The sequence below is a fragment of the Corvus brachyrhynchos genome, unplaced genomic scaffold, assembly GCF_000691975.1.
Source record: "Corvus brachyrhynchos isolate BGI_N302 unplaced genomic scaffold, ASM69197v1 scaffold103, whole genome shotgun sequence".
Lineage (NCBI taxonomy): Eukaryota > Metazoa > Chordata > Aves > Passeriformes > Corvidae > Corvus > Corvus brachyrhynchos.
In genome coordinates this window covers 5,364,397-5,382,797 of record NW_008237436.1, presented here as the reverse complement: position 1 = coordinate 5,382,797, position 18,401 = coordinate 5,364,397, and the positions used below count along the sequence as shown (strand labels likewise).

The following is an 18,401-nucleotide window of genomic DNA, read 5'->3' as shown; positions in this document are numbered from 1 at the left end:
ATTGCAATCTTTTCCTGACTTCTGTGAGAAGCTCCTTCTGTGTGCTTTCTGGATGATCTTCCTCACCCTTTCTTGTTTTCATTCTTTCCCTCCATACTTCTTCTGGATGATCTCATCACAAGCAGATGCAGCTAAATCTCCCCAAGCAACACTACATCACCAATATCATATCAAAATGTGGCAAGGGGGCAAGATGTCAAGCAGCATAGAGTGTCTTTAAAACAACGATCTCTGTAAATATGCTAAAACCTGACTAGGTTTAATCTGTGCTTCCCCTTCAGTTTCTGTGTCTAAATTTGACTTGAGTGTTGACTTACTCTAAAGATACTCCAGAGGAAGAGGAACAGAAAATGTGGAGTTTGTTTCACGAAGGTTTTGTATCCTCTTCCCCTTTTGAGAGTAGGTGCATTCCTTCACTTCACTCAGTGCTAATGCAGATCAGCTTATTGTGAGTTAATGCCAGGAAACTTGGACAGGATCCTAATCAGAAGAGCAGGATGTTTAATCTTGAGCACTGTGTTTACGGTAGATTTGATGTGTATGCCCTTGTTACCTACTCTAATTCTAATGAATCTTTTGTTTTGGTTTTTTTTGTTTGTGTTTTTTTTTTTTTTTTTTGTTTGTTTGTTTTTTTAAGGTTTCCACCCTGGGACTGTCTTCTAAAGCAAACTATCACCAATGGAAGAAAAACTTGTTTTTCCAGTGTTTGGGGTAAGCTTGTCTTCTGTATTATTAATGTCTAATTTCATCTTTTAAATGTGTTTGCCACCAAAGAACTCTTTAAAGAAGTCTTTGATTCTTTTTTAATAGTGCTATTTTATTCAATGAAAATTCCATTCAATGATTGTGTAAACAGTAGAGATAAAAGTGAACTCAAAGCAGACCATGTGGCTTTTTTACTGTGGGCAATTATCAAACAAAAACAGACCTTTGCTTTCCTTATGTTTTTGCTTTGTTTGCTAGGTGTAGTATATACTGAAAATATGACTATCTAAACCAGTGTACTATATATACCTAAACTAAATCCTGCTACTTTTTGAGGTATTGTAACAATATTTGAAAATAGTCTTTGATGCTTGGGAAGCCATAAGTTTGTCAGTGGGGAGATGACCATGACACAGCTCATGGTAAAACTGTGCTGTAGTGGTGTGAGGCTGTGTTCATTTTGAGCAATAACAGTGCCTGCTGAAGCCTCTGTGTAAGCATCTCCCATAGCCAGGCATGATCCTGTCCCTCAAGTGCTAAAACAGCTTGGCTGGAGAAGTTCAGACATCAACATAGCATAAGCATTGCTCTTTCCACTGGGGAGACCCAAAGTCAAAAGCTGTTTCTCTGGTGACAGTCACACTCAGTTGCAAATAATGTGATTATGGCTGTGAAATAAGTGGTCGAACTGGTGTGTTGCTGTCTTCTGGGTGGCACGTGCATCCTGGTCATAATTCTGCAGCACTCAGGTGGCTGAACACCAAAGAGCAGCAATCTTGTGTTTATGGGCTCATGGGTGGCTTGTGATGTTCCAGCTCTGTGTGTTCTTTCACATGAAAGAAGAGAATGCACAGTGCAGTGCACATCTTCTCTTTGAGGCCAACATTGCAGGACACTGAGTGATGCAAAGATTGCACAGAAATATTTTTTAATGCATTTCCATTGTTACAAATGATTTCTGGTTTAAAAGCAGTTGTAACTGTGCCTTCTCATCACTGGGGTTGTAAGTCTTGCAGCAATTAGGTGCCTGCTGCAAAACTGGACAAATAAAGTCTCCTGGCCCGTTCCAGAGTTGTTTACAGGAATGGCATTTCCAAAACCCCGTGTTTTGTTTTAAACAGACAGAATTAAATAATGTTTGGCAGAGGTAATGGGACTTTCACCTCTTGTACTGATCTTGGAGCACAGCTTAGGAGGATGATGGGTATATAAGAGCATAACCCTAATTGCATGAAATTAGTTCTAGTCACAGCTGTGCCTAATAGGAGGCTTTCTGACATACCATGGAAATACTGTTCTGGCAGTGTTACTGTAAATAACACTTCCCAGGAGCAGGTCAAAATGATCTACATAGGAAGGTGTGGATCAAGAGTTTGATACCGCCCCTCCCTATTTGTGCATAGGGATAGATTTTTGCTGCTTTCAGCCAAAAAATCAGAAACTCAGGAAAGTGACTTGATAATATTTTAATAGTCATCCAGTAATTTAACACTGGATTACAGTTGAAATCCCATAGAAATACTCAAGACACTGTACACTGTATCAGATGGATTAAGCATGATTCACTTATTGCATTAAATTCCTGAGGGATTAATAATGTTTGGGTCATTGTTTCCTAGGCTTATGAATTTAAAGACCAAAGGGGACCACATGAATATCTATTCTTCTTGCCTACTATGTGGAGGTCAGAGGAATTCACAGTATTTCAGTAGCAGTCCTTTAATTTTTCTTTATTTAGCATATCTTTCTGAAAGAGACCAGGCCTTGATTTAAAGGATGCCAATAGTAATCAATCTGCCATGTCACAATTAAATTTTTTCAGTAAATAATGAGCCCTGCCTTCCAAGAGAGTCTGTAGCTCTTTGAGCTTCCTAGTGGTGTACTTCATTTTTTTTCATGATGGCCTGACAAGGATTCTATTATCAGTATGTTGATTCTCCCTTTAGTTATTCATTTAGCTAGTCACTTCTGAAATTTACTTGCTATGAGCAGTGTTGATTTAGTATAGTGAACCTTTTGATTCAGGATTTTATGTATAACATAACTTTAAATTTCTGCGTAGCATGAAATTAGGGCTAGAAAGATGTCCTGTCAGCACATACCATTATCAAATGATGATGTCACTGCATACAAATGATCGGATTTACATGACCAGGCCTGTTTTCCATACAGCTGTGTTGATTGGTGTTAATTATGTGACTGTCTTTCAATGCCTTATTGATTGTGTTCCATGCTAATCTTTCTCTGCTGTTGCTTGCTACTGATGCCAGTCCAACTGTTCGATAGGTGCTTTGCTTATCCCACTTAACCCTTGTAAATGATGCTTTGATAGTAAGTCTTTCCAGTCACCAGGAACCTTTAGTACACCTATGGCTTTTAAAAGAGTCATTGAATTAAAAGTTACTGATTCATCTATCCTCTGCTTTTGAATGTAGGGTTTAAACTGAGAGGCTATTTTAAGCTCTGAAGTTATAGTGATGTCATTATCACTGTAACAAGTGAATAGGGCATCTTGCATCTTTCTGAATGCAGAGAAGTAGTTGTCAAAAGATCAGTCTTTTTCTGAATTTTTTGATAATTTTTGTCTGGAATGACCAGCTATTGAAGTCATTGTTTGCAATTCTCTTATTATTGATTGTTCCATTTAGCAAGGAGCTCCTATTGCCATAGACCTCATCAGAGCTTTTTCACTGGTTTTTTGCTTCCGTTGTCTGCTTGCATTTCTGCAATGTTAATTTGTATTCATTGCTATCAGTGTCTTTCCCCCATCTGTTACGTACTATGGATTTGTTTTACAGGTTTGTCTGCTGCTGCTTTCACTCTCTGTAGCCAGGACTCTTCAACTGTAAAAGCTTCCTTTCATGGCTGTAGCACAGTGACTTTCCTTTTTATTTTTGGAATGTAATAAAATATCCCTTAGCAGGTCCTTTTTATATTTTTGTGTGTGACTATTTTCTCCTGCTCAGTTTTGCATATGATTTGTTTTTAATTTTGAGAAATGGTCTTTCTAAAATATCCAAACAAGTGAATTAGATATTGGTTAAGATCACACATTGTTTTCCAGTTGCAAAAGAAATTAGAACATTGCCCTTTGCCTGTAGTGAATCATAATTTTCTAGTTAAATGGTTTACCTGTATCCAGTAGGAGTCCAATATAACATCAGCTGGAGTTGATTTCACTGCTCTCTTGTATTAAGCCATAACTAGAATTTGGAACCTTTTCCAAAGCCACACTTTTAAAGTGGTCCTTCCAGAACAGATCCTCTGCTAGAATAAAATTCCATGTGACAATGTTTTTCATACCTTTGAGGATACATGCTTGAGGAATACATCACTTGATGGATTTCTAGCAGACCTCACCCTCTTCTCTCTCAGCTTGTCATTTGCCAGTATTCCAGATTCTCCTTTTCATCTTGCACATGTGGTATCCATGGCTTTATCTTCCCACCCCGTTTCTCATAAATAAGTACAGTGCCTTTTAGTGGGTTTTTTAAAATCATGTTTATCTGTTACCTTCTTAACCTTTAAAAGAATTGAGCTTCCTCTTTGAAAAAGGCAATTCTAATATTTACTGAAATGGAGCTCGGCCACTGCCATTGTAAGCAAGCTTTCAGGGGAATGAACTGTTTGCCCTTTTAAAAGAGAAGCTATTCAAATACCAGCACTGTGGCAAAAGCATTGCTTTCTATTTCTAGCTCTGCACTACACCAATCACAAGTATTTTGGCCATTCGTTTTGACACGGGGAGGCTCTTGTTTGCTGATCAGACCTCTCCAGTTGGCAGCTCCCAATCCATGTGGCCTTTTGCAAGCCAGTGGTTGCTGCTTGTCTGCTGACAAGGCAAACTTCCTGAGCTGGAGTTGATGCTGCAGCTGGCTTTGGGGCTGGATCTAGGAAGCAGCTGAGATCAAAAGCTGATAAACCTTCTCTTTTCTCTTTGCTTGTGAAAGTCTTAAAAGTAAAGTCATGAGAAATGGCTGTTTTACTGAGATAACCAGGTAAATTTTTTAGTGAAAACGGCATGCACCTAGAAGTTAAATTCTCACGAAATGAAGCAAGTGGTTGGTCATCATGTGATTTTGCTCTGTTGCCAGAAATGACTCACACATCTAGACATGGGGAGGGTCTGTAAGGAGCTGTACAGATAGAGGAGAGTTCACATGAGGTGATCACATGCAAATGCTTAAGAAAAGCACAGTATAATACTGAAATGTCATCACAAAGGTATTTTGACAACTAAGTGCCATGAGTGGAGAACCTGTAGAATGACTCACTGTATGTATTCAGGTGGGTTATGAAAGCCTTACTCGGCACTGGTGAGGCAGCACCTCCAATCCTGTGTTCAGTTCTGGGCCCCTCACTACAAGAAGGACATTGAGGAGCTGGAGCGTGTCCAGAGAAGGGCAACGGAGCTGGGGAAGGGGCTGAGTACAAGTCCTGTGAGGAGCAGCTAAGAGGTCTGGGGTTTCTTAGCCTGGAGAAAAGGAGGCTCAGGGGAAACCTTGTATTTCTCTACAACTGCCTGAAAGGAGAGTGTAGCAAAGTGCAAGTTCTCCCAGGTAACAAGCAATAGGACAAGAGGAAATGCCCTCAAGTTGCACCAGGGGAGGTTTAGATTGGATATTAGGAAAAGCTGCTGACCAGAAAGAGTTGTCAAGTGCTGAAACAGGCTGCTCAGGGAAGTGGTGGAGTCACCATTCCTGGAGGTATTTAAAAGATGTGCAGGTGTGGCACTTGGAGGACCTGGTTCAGTGGTGGACTTGGCAGTGCTGGGGTAAAGGTTGGGCTTAATGATCTTAAGGGTGTTTTCCAACCTGAGTTAATCTATGATTCTATATTTCAAGTTTCTGGTTTCCCAACTATAACCACACCATTACTGATTTGTTTCTGAGGAGCAGCATCCCAGCTAGAGACAAGTCCACAGAGCAGGAATCAGCTTGTAGATGTTTTGGGACAAGAGCACTGTTTTCATTCAGCATTGTGTTGCTTAGTATGAGGATACCTACTCCAAGCATCCTTTCAGTACAAAGGATTAGTCAAATACAGGGAAGTATATAAACAAGGGTTAAGAAATGATTTGTCTGCAATGACATAATAGCAACAACTTCATAATCTCCTGGTTTAGCCTGCTTAAATAAAGTTACTTGCAGAGAATCTTCTGATATGTTAATTATATTATTCATATTGTTTTTCTGAATTTCGAAGCACAGTGTGACCTGGATTTCAAAGTAAAAGTGCATGAAAGCATGCTGTGCTTATTTTTCATAATTAATCATGTATAAGCCAATTTTATGGCAAAACAGATAAATGAGGTGTCAGAATATTTGTTTGTAAATACTTTGCTTCAAGATGTTAGTGCAGTTGGGTTCTTAGACTGGATTTTGTTGAAACTATCTTTCAGTGTAGGATGAAAGCACAACACGTTAACAAATACTGTACTTAAACTCTAAACGGGTATACCATAACTGGATCATACTTTTGCTTTAGTTACTGTAGTATGTGTGCTAAAACAGACAAAAAAGCCATGGTGAAGCATTTGACTAATAACAAATGCCTGTGAACATCATATATGGGTAATTTTGCATAGTGGAGTTTAACAGCTGATGATATGTGCTTTTTAAAAATAGGATTTACTGAATTCTACTATGACATGTCATGGAAAGGTGTTATTTTATAGCTCTCTTCAGTTGTCTCTCTACCCCTGTCTAACAAGTCCAGGCATTTAGTGTGTTACTTATACAGAATATTGAGTTTCAGCATTACTCCTCTTTCTAGCTAGTGCTAGTTTGAATCTTACAGCTCTTCCTCCTGAAGCTGCCAAGTGGTAGAGGCTATAGCTCCAATGAGAGAAAACAATTTAAACTTTCTCAGTGAACCAGTTTTGAGAAGAGTTTTGCTCAAATGCAGAGTTTCACACTGAGGCAGCGTGATTAAAAGCCTATAGGGGAATCAAGCATGGGAATGGTTTTAAAGAAGATCAAGGGACTGAATGCAATTTTTTCTTCAAATGATGTAATTAAAGTAACAGCATCCTCATTAGCATAATACACTAAATGATAAAAAGAATTGGACAGATGCCTAATCTTGAAATGCTTCTTAATTTTCAAGTATACATTTTAAAAAGAAAGCAATTGAGGTCTGTTCTTTCTAGCTGCCTGCCTGAATCATTGAAACTGCTGCTTGTATAAGTTACTCCCTCAAAGAGGGACAAAATACACCAAAACTAATCATGTATTCCAGGATACCATTCATACAATGTCTGTTGCACACATCTGTAGATAATAGAATATCCACAATACTTCAGGTCTTCTGAGATTGGATGCCAACCAGACAAAAGTACACATTTGGGAAGATGTCCTCAACTTGAGGCCATATGCAGCCCCAAAGCAGTCCAAAGGCAGCTACCATAAAAATGAAACACTCATATTTTTGTTGATTTTTGATTTAACTTATCCAGAAGGTGATTGATCTGAGTTTCTTATGATCACATGTTGAGCCACAGAGAAATGTATTTGAGATTCCCATCAAGTTTAGTTTTTGAGGAGAATTTTTCTGAATTCTTCCAAAAATAGCTTGGTGGTTTTAATGAAATTGTGATTCAAATGTGGCAAAGAGAAGGTGGCATTTATGTTGATTCCTCCATGACTTGCCTATAGTCTGCTCTTGTCCCATACAAGCTGCAATGGTGAAGTTTCTGTTTCTCTCTAAGTTTCATCCTAGTTCTGTTCCTTTACCATCACATCTATAGGCTCCCAAAGGCATTTGAGATGAACCAAAAAAACTTACGGAATCTCACAATTATGTTGCCTCCTGAAAATGTGGGGAGGCTCCTTAGGCTGTGCCCAGAGTGCTGAACAAGAGGTGGGTGTGAGGCATTTACTCCTTCATGTGCCCTCATCTATGTGGAGAGTTGTTCTGCACTACCCAGGATTCAGCTCAGGGTCTCCTCAGGGACTCACAGTGCTCTGTACAACACAGTTACTGCTCTGTGTGCATTTTTTCCCAGTAAAAATATGTGAAATATGGTGCTCACCAGAGTATTTGGGCACACAGGGTCAGCGGTACTGACTTTTGAATTATTCCAGTTACAGCCTCAATGCAAGGTAGAGGCTGGCTGCAAATGAATGTCAAATTTTCTATCTAGAAACAAACCTCCTTTTCTCTAGTCCTAAAGCCTCTCAGATGGAGAGGAAGGAGCCACTGCTTTGTGAAGCTGCTGTGGCAGCCAGAGAACAAGAGAGGTAGGCTGCAGTAGGCATTCTCTGCCCTACCCGTATTCTGCTCCTTTGAAGCTTAAATGTTTTGGTAAGTGCAAATCCCAATTTAATGTTAGATAAGGAAAAATAATCAGCTGATGAGTAAATCAACAGGTCACTCCAGAAAGTCAGAAGATCTACTGGTAATAGTGTCAACTTTGTTGCAGCTGTGTTTGTGTTTGGCATCAAGACTGCTAAGAAAATCTTACTACTGCTCAGAAGATGTTATGGCAGGTAACTTGCTCTGTTTTCATCTTGACCTTTGAAGCAATTTGGACCAAAGACCTGCCTGTTTGATTTTTCTGATGTCATAACACATCGAGCTGAACCCGATCCTTTTATATCCTGCTAGTCTTTTATATATGCTGAAGCAGTAACTGTGAGGCTGGAGAGTTCAGAGCTATAAAAGGCAGCACTATTGATCTTGCAGATACAAGTTCAAAGCACTATCTGGAAATACATCAATGAATGAATCAATGGTGTGGTACGTGCTAGGGTGTGCATTTTTGAGGCAGTGCTGTATCTCATTCGGAGCTGTAGCTGCCATCGGTGAGTTGCCAACATGAAGATGTGAGCATCCCTGCATTTAGCTGGTCTGAATGCTGGTAGCACTTCAGCCATTCAAAATTCAGTATTGCAGTCTGTAGGACTCTGCAGACTTTCTCAGAGTTTTCTCTGCATGCATCCCTGTTCTCTGCATACTGTGCCTGTGGCTGCTTCATTGGACGTGAGGTGTAGGATGGAGGGTGACCCTTCCTCATCCAGTGCAAGGATTTTGGGATACAAAAGTGTCCTTTGCTAGCCCAGCATCTGGGTTTCTGTATCAGTGAGAAAGATGGAGACAGAGTCACATGGAGCTGTGTTGCTCTGTGGGTTTGGGATCTTGTTAAAGTGTACTTTTTGGGCCTATGGATTCAATTCTTCTCTGAACTGGACATTGTTATCTAGTCTGTGCTCATGGAGAGCTTGTTATAGCTTGTGCATCCTATAAGGACCAAGACTGAAGCAGTCTTCCTTGCTTTCTATTTGTTTGGGGTTTTTTTTCTAGTAGATTATAATGATATTCATTACAGTGCTACTAATTTTTCTTGCAGGTCTCCTGATATTTCATGATTTTTTTAATGCCTGATTTACATACATGTTATTTATACATATGTGTATAATCATTTTCTAATACCTACAGTTTGAGGGGAAAAAGCTAGGAAAAGCAGTGCAACTCTCCTTGAAGTCTGAATTAAAAATTGGCAAATAAATGTGTTGTAATTTATTTTCAATGATGAAGATTTGGAGGAGTGACTAATTTTTAATTGCAGGGTTTTTAATGCAAAATTTCTTCTACTCTTATTTATTTTACTTACTCTTACAGGTAGACTCAGTTATTTTTCCTGCTGGAAGTACATAGGATGGTAGCCTGGCATTTATATTTTTCTAGAATTCACATAATTCCTGTCAGATGTCATCTCTTCTGTGTTCCTCTGTTGGGATCTATCACAGCAGTGGCTAGGAGGTTTCCCAGAAACATCAGCAATGATCTTACTTTTCCTCTCGTAAGGCAAGGGTTTAATTTTTTTTTTCCTATAATGCTTTGTTCTTATTATACTGCTGAATACTGGAATACAATCCTTCATATTCGTTTTGACTTTTTGAAAAAGAAAAACTTGCCAGAAACTTATAGTAAGCCTTTTGTCTGCCCAAATATTACTCAGGGTATGAACAGTTACCACATATGAAGGTCTCTCTAAAGGAGAGATTGAGGCTGCTTCTTGGCTCAAGTGAGTTTAACTCTTAAGGAAGAGGAGGCCTTTGCTGACATAATAAACCATTCAAAAAATAAATGTAGGAAGCTTGGAGCCTGTCCTCTATTTTCTGATTTGTAGGAGCATTCTTCATCTGTCGGCTCCTGATGCTATTTAAAATTGGTTCCTGTAAGTTTTGGGGCTTTATTAATTTGACTGACATTAAAATGCTGTTTCTATGGAGTCAAAAGCATGCTTTGCATGCTGGGGCCATAAAAAGCAGAAAAAAGTAAATAATTGTTCCACTTTTTAATATGAGAAAAGATCAAGAATATGCCAAAAGCCTTTGTTTATAAACAAAGGAAAAAAGTCCAATCTTTCTCCTAAATTCTGCTGAAGAACATATTTGTTAGATATTTGGCTCTCAGGGATTTTCTGAAAAGAGGAGGCCTGAATTTAGGCATATAGCTGGCTTTGGACTGTGTATTTTTCTCAGTTTTCACTCACAAAAGGTAATATAAATATTTCATATATTTAGGGGTTTATGCTACTTCTAGCTTAGACTAGAACATACAAAATTGTGAACCTGCCGCAGTTTTTAGAGAAACCCACATCATTCTATTTTTGCCGTGAATGTGTTCCACTCTTAGTAAATTTCAAAGACTACGTCGCTAAAATTCCCTGGGTAATTGGCTTGGCATCTGCTAATTTTATTCCTGTGTAGTACTGTAATAGGATATAAATTAGAACTCTGGGGACAAGTGATAACGTTCAGTGAAGATGAAACTCTAAAGGATATGAAAAAGATTGCTTTGCTTATACTGCAAGTGATGGTGAAGAGGTAGAAGAAAGTTTAGAGGAGTAGATGAAGGAGCTTGAGCTCTTCCAATACCAAACCTGGTCCCAAATGGAAAGAAATTGTTATTTGCACCCTGTATCATATAAATGCTTGAGATTAAACTTCCTGTGACAATGAGAGAAAGTAGCTGTTGACTGTCACCACCTTCCACATCCCCAAGGTCAGCAGCCAGATTTTTCTTTCCTAAGTCTCTCTTCTGGTCTCCCTCAATTAATCCATGCTATAAATCCCTGGCTTGACTCCCCTACTCATCTCAGTGACTTTTACCATCAGTAAAAATCTTCTGGTTCTGTTGGTTTTTTGATTTCCCACCTTCCTTCACCTGGGCAAAAGGCAAGAAGAGTAGGGTGAGGGTTAGGAAATACCATGTTGCCAAAAGACTCATCTCCTAACTAGAGGAGAACACAGCACAAATGATGATGGCCCATGTATAGATTCATACCAAGATGCTCTGAAAAGAATGTTTTGGTTCAGTTAGGAGAAAATTTTGTTACTGCTCCACCGGCCTGCAATTAAGTGAGGTGGTATCATAGCCATGCAACTCTGGATAGAGATAAGAGGGAATGCTTACCTATTGATAAAGAAATGAAGAAGGAAACAGCTCTCAGAAAAGTTACTCTGCTGCACTTGTTACCATTATTGATGGGTCTCTTCAAACTTTGCCACACCTAACACATCTTCTTCCTCAACTTTTTCAGCTTTTTTTTCTGGAAAAAATTAAATGTTCTGGGATTTATGTTCCTGCTGTTGACACTGCACTTCACATGAAAAACATTTTATTTGGAAACATGCTGATGTTTTTGCTCAGCCATTACTTTGTAGATTCATCCTCTCATATCCATCCCTGAGTGGGGATTTTCTTTTAGCTCCTGGATGGGAGTGAGCTGGTTTTACCACCTTTCACAGTTGCAGTTACCACTGCTAGGTCAGCTCTTTCCAAGACTTATCTGCCTGATGTCCTGCCATGCTGCTCTGCACCTTATTGCATCTCTGTTTTCTCTCTGTGAATGGCTCATGGTTATTTCAGGCATGTAGCTAAAAGAGATACTCTCCTTTTTTTTTCCCCTGTACATTTTTCTGTGCAGAGAGTACAGTTGCTGCCCACCCTCACAGCAGGGAGTTACCTACACATCATTTTGAGATCCTGTCACTTTTCCTGTAACACCCCTTAGATATTCAATGCCCCACTTCTTAGGCAAGTGCTTTTGCCATCACAGCTGTGTACATCAGCCACTCTCCTGGCTGACCTTCCCTGCTGCACCATCTTCTGCACTGACCCCCTTTGTTGCCTCTCATCCACAGATGACACAGTAAAGTTCTTATCCTCAGCCCTGAATGCCCTTCACATCTTTACCTGATCTTTGGCTGGTTTGATGCCTCACTCATGAACCACTTGTCAGTGCCTCTAACAGCATTGTTATGTTTGTTACATTTCACTGATTTTATCTCCACACACTGGGAACTGGTGAAGCTGAATGGGGATGCTGGTAAAAATAGTTTTGTTGTAATGTAGTGTAGTGAGTTTTGTGCTTAGTCAATAGTGGTGGGTCAGTTCTAATCTTGTGGGGGGTTTGGGGTTTTTTTTTCTTCTAATTATGAAGAAAATCACCAGCAAGAACATTAAAGATTTCAGTTTTCTGCCCTTTGACTTGAGCCTTTCCTGGAAATGAAGAATCTCTTCTCAAAGATGGACAATTTATAAAGTGAACTCCATGGATTCACTTCAGCATTTTGGACTTTCATGGTTAAGTATATTCTGTTGTGACAGAATATTGCTCAAGAATAAGCAAGAAAACTACTTGTGGCTTGAATATGTCATCTGGCTTAGCACTGAGTCAGCTCTGGCCCCTCTACCACAGAGTAACACCTGAGTTATACAGTGTTCATGCTCGGAGCATCTTTTGAGTTGGAAGGGACCCACAAGAACCATCAAGTCTCTTAAATGAATGGCCAGTTATGGACACCCAATTTGCTGGGGCAAGGTCTTCTATTTGATGCTTCAAAATTGTCTGTTTTAATATGCACTGGCTGAAGAGGGGCTTTAAATCACAAAATAATCATGCACAATGATACTCCTCTGAGAAGTGAGGCTTGTCAAGAGTCTTGTTGGCTTCACTAGCCTTTTGGATGACTCAGACCACGGATCTGGTTCTGCCAGGGTCTGATGGCTCTTGCTCAGCTTTCATGTTTAGAGTAGGTTTTTGGGAATCCAACAACTATCCTTCTCTTCTAAATCATCTGAAAGGTGTTGTCTTGGGTGTCATATCTCCATCAGGTCATCCTGTCCTCATCAGTGAGAACAGAAATTCTTCTTGGGTCTTGCAGGCACTGTTTCAGAGGCATTTTGTGTCCTACCTGTAGGAGATGTCCCTGCCCGTGGTGGCAGATGTTTGGCCTAGGTGATCTTTAAGGTCTATTCCAACCCCTTAACATTCTATGATTTCTTTTTCCTTTTTTTTTTTTTTTTTCAATCTGCATTTTCTTACTGCCTTCAAAAGGTAGTGTGACTTGACTGGGAATACAGTTTTCACATGCTTACAAGTTCCATTAAAATTTCCATTGATTGAGCCCATTGGGTCTTCATTGATTTATTGTATTAAGAACACAGTCTGTGTCCTCAAGACTCACTTTTTTTTATGAAAACCTCCAGGCTGTATCTCATAATATACTGAATTTTATTTCATTTTTTTAAATGTTACTTAAAGGAGTTTGGATTTTACCTTAAATTTCTAGCTTCTAAATTTCTAGAAGTAAAGGATTCTGCTACTGTAAAAATCCAGCTGGCTTATGTCATGTTCTTGGAGTAGAGGTTTCTTACCTGCTGGAATTACAAAAACTGGCATCACCGCTTGATCCAAAGAAAGAATTAATAGCACTAATTCTGAAAAAATGCACCTGCAAACCCTTGGTAGGACAATATCCTGAGGAAAGTTCCACAGCACATAGCGGAACTGATACCGCTGGAATCTGATTTATTAGGTGTGGAGATCTGTCAGAGCTGGAGCTTCCCTTTGCAGAATGGTTGTTTACACATGACTTGAGGGCATTACTAGGAGGAGGCATCACTGAGCACCTCCTCAAGTGCATGAGTCACCCTTCTGAGTTGACACATCACTTTTTCCAGGAGAGTGGCTATACCCCCATGACATAAAGTAATGCAGAGGTTCTTCTTTGCCTTGAATTGCCCAAAACTGTAAATAGCCACTCCTCACTAGACAACATGGTTGGTCTCCATTTGCCGTAAAGTTGGGCCGTGCTGATTAGTCTACAAGCTGTCTTGTGGGCACCATTTCCTTTATCTCACTCCCCACTCCACAAGGGAACAGCCTGTCTTTCTTGTGTGATCAAGTAAGTGTGGGCAGTTCATCAAAGTAAGGTGGAAGAGTCTATGCCACCTCATGTTGTTGGTGTAATAAAAGAATATGTGCTCTCTGAAATATCTTTAGAGAGCAGAGAAATCTTTATTTTTCTGCTGAGAAGTTGGCGTCCCACTGATCTAGTGAATCTCAGCCATCCCCGCTGCTTATTAACTTTTATACTCTAAGCAGTCACTTTGAGTGCTCTCTTCTGAGAGGCCAGAGAAAATTGCCTGGGATATGGAGAGCAGGGAATATGAAAACATCTCTTGTTAATGCAATATATAATCCTCTTACTTGATATCAGTGATAAGTGAATCCTTGATCTGTCTGTGCTGTAGTCCTTCCTGTAGTCAGGATATTCTGTTAGCACAATAACTAATGCCTCTCTTCCCAGCTATATGAATGCTTCTTATTTACACAGCTTAAACTCTTTATTCTTGCTACTAACTGATCATTTAGCAGACTAGCTGCTGGCGTGGCTGGGCACTGCAGATTGAAGGAGAGTGCTCTCAGTGACACAAATTATTACACAGGCTCTGGCCCTGGCTGCTGGGAATTGTGTAGGAACAACATAAAAAATATCCGCCACACTAAGGCGGAAAAACATAGAACTGAGTCACTTGCAGTGGTTAACTGTTAGTGTTCAGAGTGTCTTTGAGCAGTAGATGTAGTGAATAAAATGAAATCTCGTAGCAAAGTCGAAGGTCTCTCATAGCTAAATGAATTCAAGAGAATTCTTGTCAGCTTCAGTGGTGTCTTAGGATGGTACTTTCCACTTGTTTTCATACATAATTTAGGGAAACAATCAGTACAGTATGACAGCAAGTGTGATTTAAAGTTAAGTGGAAATACAGAAGAGAAGTCAGGAAACTGAGGTTAGACAAAACATACTGAAGAGGATGATTAAGTGAGAAGACTGAAAGAAGTCTAAGGGGTGGGTGGACAGAAACAAAGCTTGGAGGGATGATGAAGTAGTAAACTTCAGGAACCCAACAAAAGCTTTCAAAGAAGGTGGGGAAATGGTCTGCAGTACGTTAGAAACAGATACTGCTCAACACAGACTTTATCTCAATGGTGTACATTGTAGACTTAGAAGAGGAGAGCTGGAGGGCATCCTGAGACATCATTTTTTACATGTGCACTCTCTAAAATGTTGCTGACCCATTTTCACATGCTCTGATGAGAATCCATGGCACTCATTAATTGCGCGGGTACTCTTTTAGACTCTGTTCAGGCATCTGGAAATATTTAATTGATATCAAGCATAACTGGAGGTTGAGTCCAGGTACTAGGATAGTCCCCTCAGTAAAAGTAGCTTGAAAAGTAACCATGTATGTACATCATATTATTAGTATTAGAATGGTAAAACCAATCCTTCAGGAGAAAGTCTGTTTGTGGTACTGGGAATAATTTAAACTTCAAGAGCAATAGAATTGAAGTTTGTTTTTGTTGAAGGACTCTTTGGTTTTTAGCATCCACGGAATTGGCAGAGGAAGGTAGCTAGAGAAAAGGACATTAGTGATTAGAACCTCTTATTCAGTGTTTTGTAGTTTTGGTTCTTACCAGGGATCTGTGACTGGTGTGATTTATGATCTTTTGCCAGGTTGATGGACACCCCCATGCTTCTGTTTCCATACTTGCCTCAAGTTTGAATTATTGGCCACTAAAATGGGAGCCAGAACAAACAAGTCTCATGCATGTAAATATGGGTTCTCATGTAGTGTTATGAGTATTTATAGAGTTTTTCTTGTATACAGCACATCTTATCATGTTCAAATAAGAGTATCAGCAAAAATAAGGGTAGGAAGAAGCTGTTTCTCAACTATCTGGTACACTTCCACTGTGTTCAATCAATTTCAGAGAGTTTTCTTATGAGCACTGGGAGCTCCAATCACCTTACATTCTACCATGAAAGCAATGGGACAGTCTTTAAAATCAAATGTTGATTCAGGAAAAAGAGTAAATCCTTTTCACATAAAGAACTGCTGCATTTATCAATTAACATGTCCGTGAAACACTGTACTCCAAAAATCAGTACAGTTTTAAAAAATGACAATTTCTTGGGTTTCAAGACCACAGAATTATGCTAGTGGTCACAAAACTAGCAGAACTACTGAGCTTGGTTTCTATTTGGATTTGTCCCTCATGATCAGTTCACTTTTTGACTGAGTTGTACCAAGCCCTTTTGTACAGAGAAGCCACACAGGGGAGAGTCCTTAGTGATGCTGGAATTGCCATGGAAACATCAGTCGCAGTAGCACCTCATTAGACAATAGACAGTCACCATGGGAGAGAAACTGTGATGAAGAGATTAATTCCTTGGTGTATCATGAAATACTTATTCCAGTTGCAACTTTCTCATCATTAAGGAAAAATTTTCCCATGAAGACCTTCTGTTGTCACATGAACATGAACATGAAGTTAAAGCTACTTTCTAGGCTTTCCTGAGCTCTACTCCCTGATCACCAACTTTCACAGAGCTTGTGGGAATTCAACACTTCCATCACAGTTGCTTGAAACTGGCCAGGAAGTTAAAAAGATGACAGGTCGTGCATATGAACTGTAGAAATATTTTGTATTTTTTTGTCATGGTTTAGCCCCAAGTCATCCCCTCATGCATTCCCCACCAGCATGAGGGGGGAGAGAATTTAAAGAGTAAAATTGAGAAAACTGGTGGCTTGAGATAAAAACAGTTTGATAGGGAAAGCAAGAGCATATGATGCAAACAAAGAAAAACAAGGAATTAAGTCACCACTTCCCATGAGCAGGCAGGTGTTCAGCCATCCCCAGGAGAGCAGAACCCCATCACGCTTGATGGTGACTTTGGGAGGCGACCCCCATCACTCCCATCATTCCCCCTTTCTTCCTCCTTCTTCCCCCAGCTTTATATGCTGAGCATGACACCACATGGTCTGGGATATCCCTTTGGTCAGCTGGGGTCAGCTGTCCCAGCTCTGTCCCCTCCCAATTCCATGTGCACCCCCAGTCCATTGCTGGCAGGGTGGGGTGAGAGGTGGAAAAGGCCTTGACCCTGTGTAAGCCCTGCTCAGCAGTAACCAAAACATCCCTGAATTACCAACACTTTATGTTTTCCAGCACAAATCCAAAACAGAGTCCAGTAGTAGCTACTATGAAGAAAATTAACTCTATCCCAGCCACAACCATATCATCATGACATACAAGTTCTTTGTAGAGAAAGAAGATACTTTAGTTTTTTTTTTTCTAGTGCTGTTGCATGTGCTCTTGGGAGCTGCTTGGGTTCATGGTGTTTTTGTATCTGATTTTTGGGGATATCCCTTTTTGGTTATGACAGGGTTTGTATGGGTTTTTTTGGCTGTTACTGGCTTGACTGAGCCAGGAGTGGTGGTATCTATCACTGGTTTATTTCCTAGAGGCAAACTGACTCTCTGGTCTTTCGCAAGACCTTATATAATGTTAATTCAGGTGGAAGAGTGTCCTCCTAAAACTATACTGGGAAAATAAGCTGTATGTATATTGTTGCCTATAAGGAGATTCCCAGTTAGTTTTCAAAAGTGTTTATTCCTGGTGGAATAAAGAGGTTAAGACAGCTTTTTCACTTGGGGTGCTGGTGAGGAAAAATCAAACATACAAGGCAGGTATTTAGCTGTGAAAGTAGTCAGCAAGCAAATCCCAGTGAAAGGATAAAGAAATATTTAAGGACTCTTGGCAAATAAAACAGTTCCTTCAACAGCTTTGCAAGTTAAAAATGGGGCACTAAATTGTATTAATCATATACTTTAAAAACTGGAGTCCAGTTCACTTTTATTTCAGCAAATGTAGATGTTAAATCTGAGATGAGTATTACGAAGCAGGAAGGCATATTGTGTTTGTTTTTTGGTGTGTGTTGGTTTTTTTTTTAACCAGAAATAGCTCTAAATAACTTAAATTCAGTTAAAAGAAGCCCATCTGTTCCTGTTCTTGTTTTCTTACCCATCATTTGAATGGTAGACATCAAACTGTAAATACTCCAACTGTACTCTCCCCTTTGACAAAGAAAATGTGGTAACTGTTCACCTTATTGTGAAAATAGTGCAAAAAACACAAGGCAGGTCTGCAGTCATCAGCTGCTTGATGCAAAGTACTTACCCCAATCAACTGCCAAAAATTTCCTGCTTAGTTTCTTTAGGTTGCAGTTACTTGCTTTTCAAACTTACTTCTCCATTAATTTGAAAAGAGGTAACCCTAGCTGGTAGGAATGTTTTAAAAAGGAACAGTTTACATCCCACAAATTTTTCAAACACACTTTTTATTTTAATGGTCCATGTATTTGTTTAATGAGTTTGAAATCTGTAATTTAATCTACAGTGAGTGGTCTAGTGCTACTACTGAAGCACTGTCACACAACATTGGTTCTTATCTAACAAAACAACATAATCAGAAAAATGTGCAGTAATTTTTATAACAATAATGGGTTTCCTTCATGGAAAACAGCAAATAAATGTGCCTGAAGATTCTGGGCACAAGT

At 39.6% G+C, this 18,401-nt stretch overlaps 1 protein-coding gene across 2 annotated transcripts in view; it reads left to right on the top strand.

Annotated features, from left to right (window-relative positions):
• Positions 1-513: 513 nt before the first annotated feature.
• Positions 514-18,401, top strand: part of MTUS2 (microtubule associated tumor suppressor candidate 2) — a 261,298-nt gene continuing 243,410 nt past the window's right edge. For both annotated transcript variants that reach the window (XM_017731364.1, XM_017731366.1), the window contains exon 1: positions 514-711. The gene's annotated coding sequence lies outside the window, so the exon portion shown is untranslated. The remainder of the gene's footprint in view (positions 712-18,401) is intronic.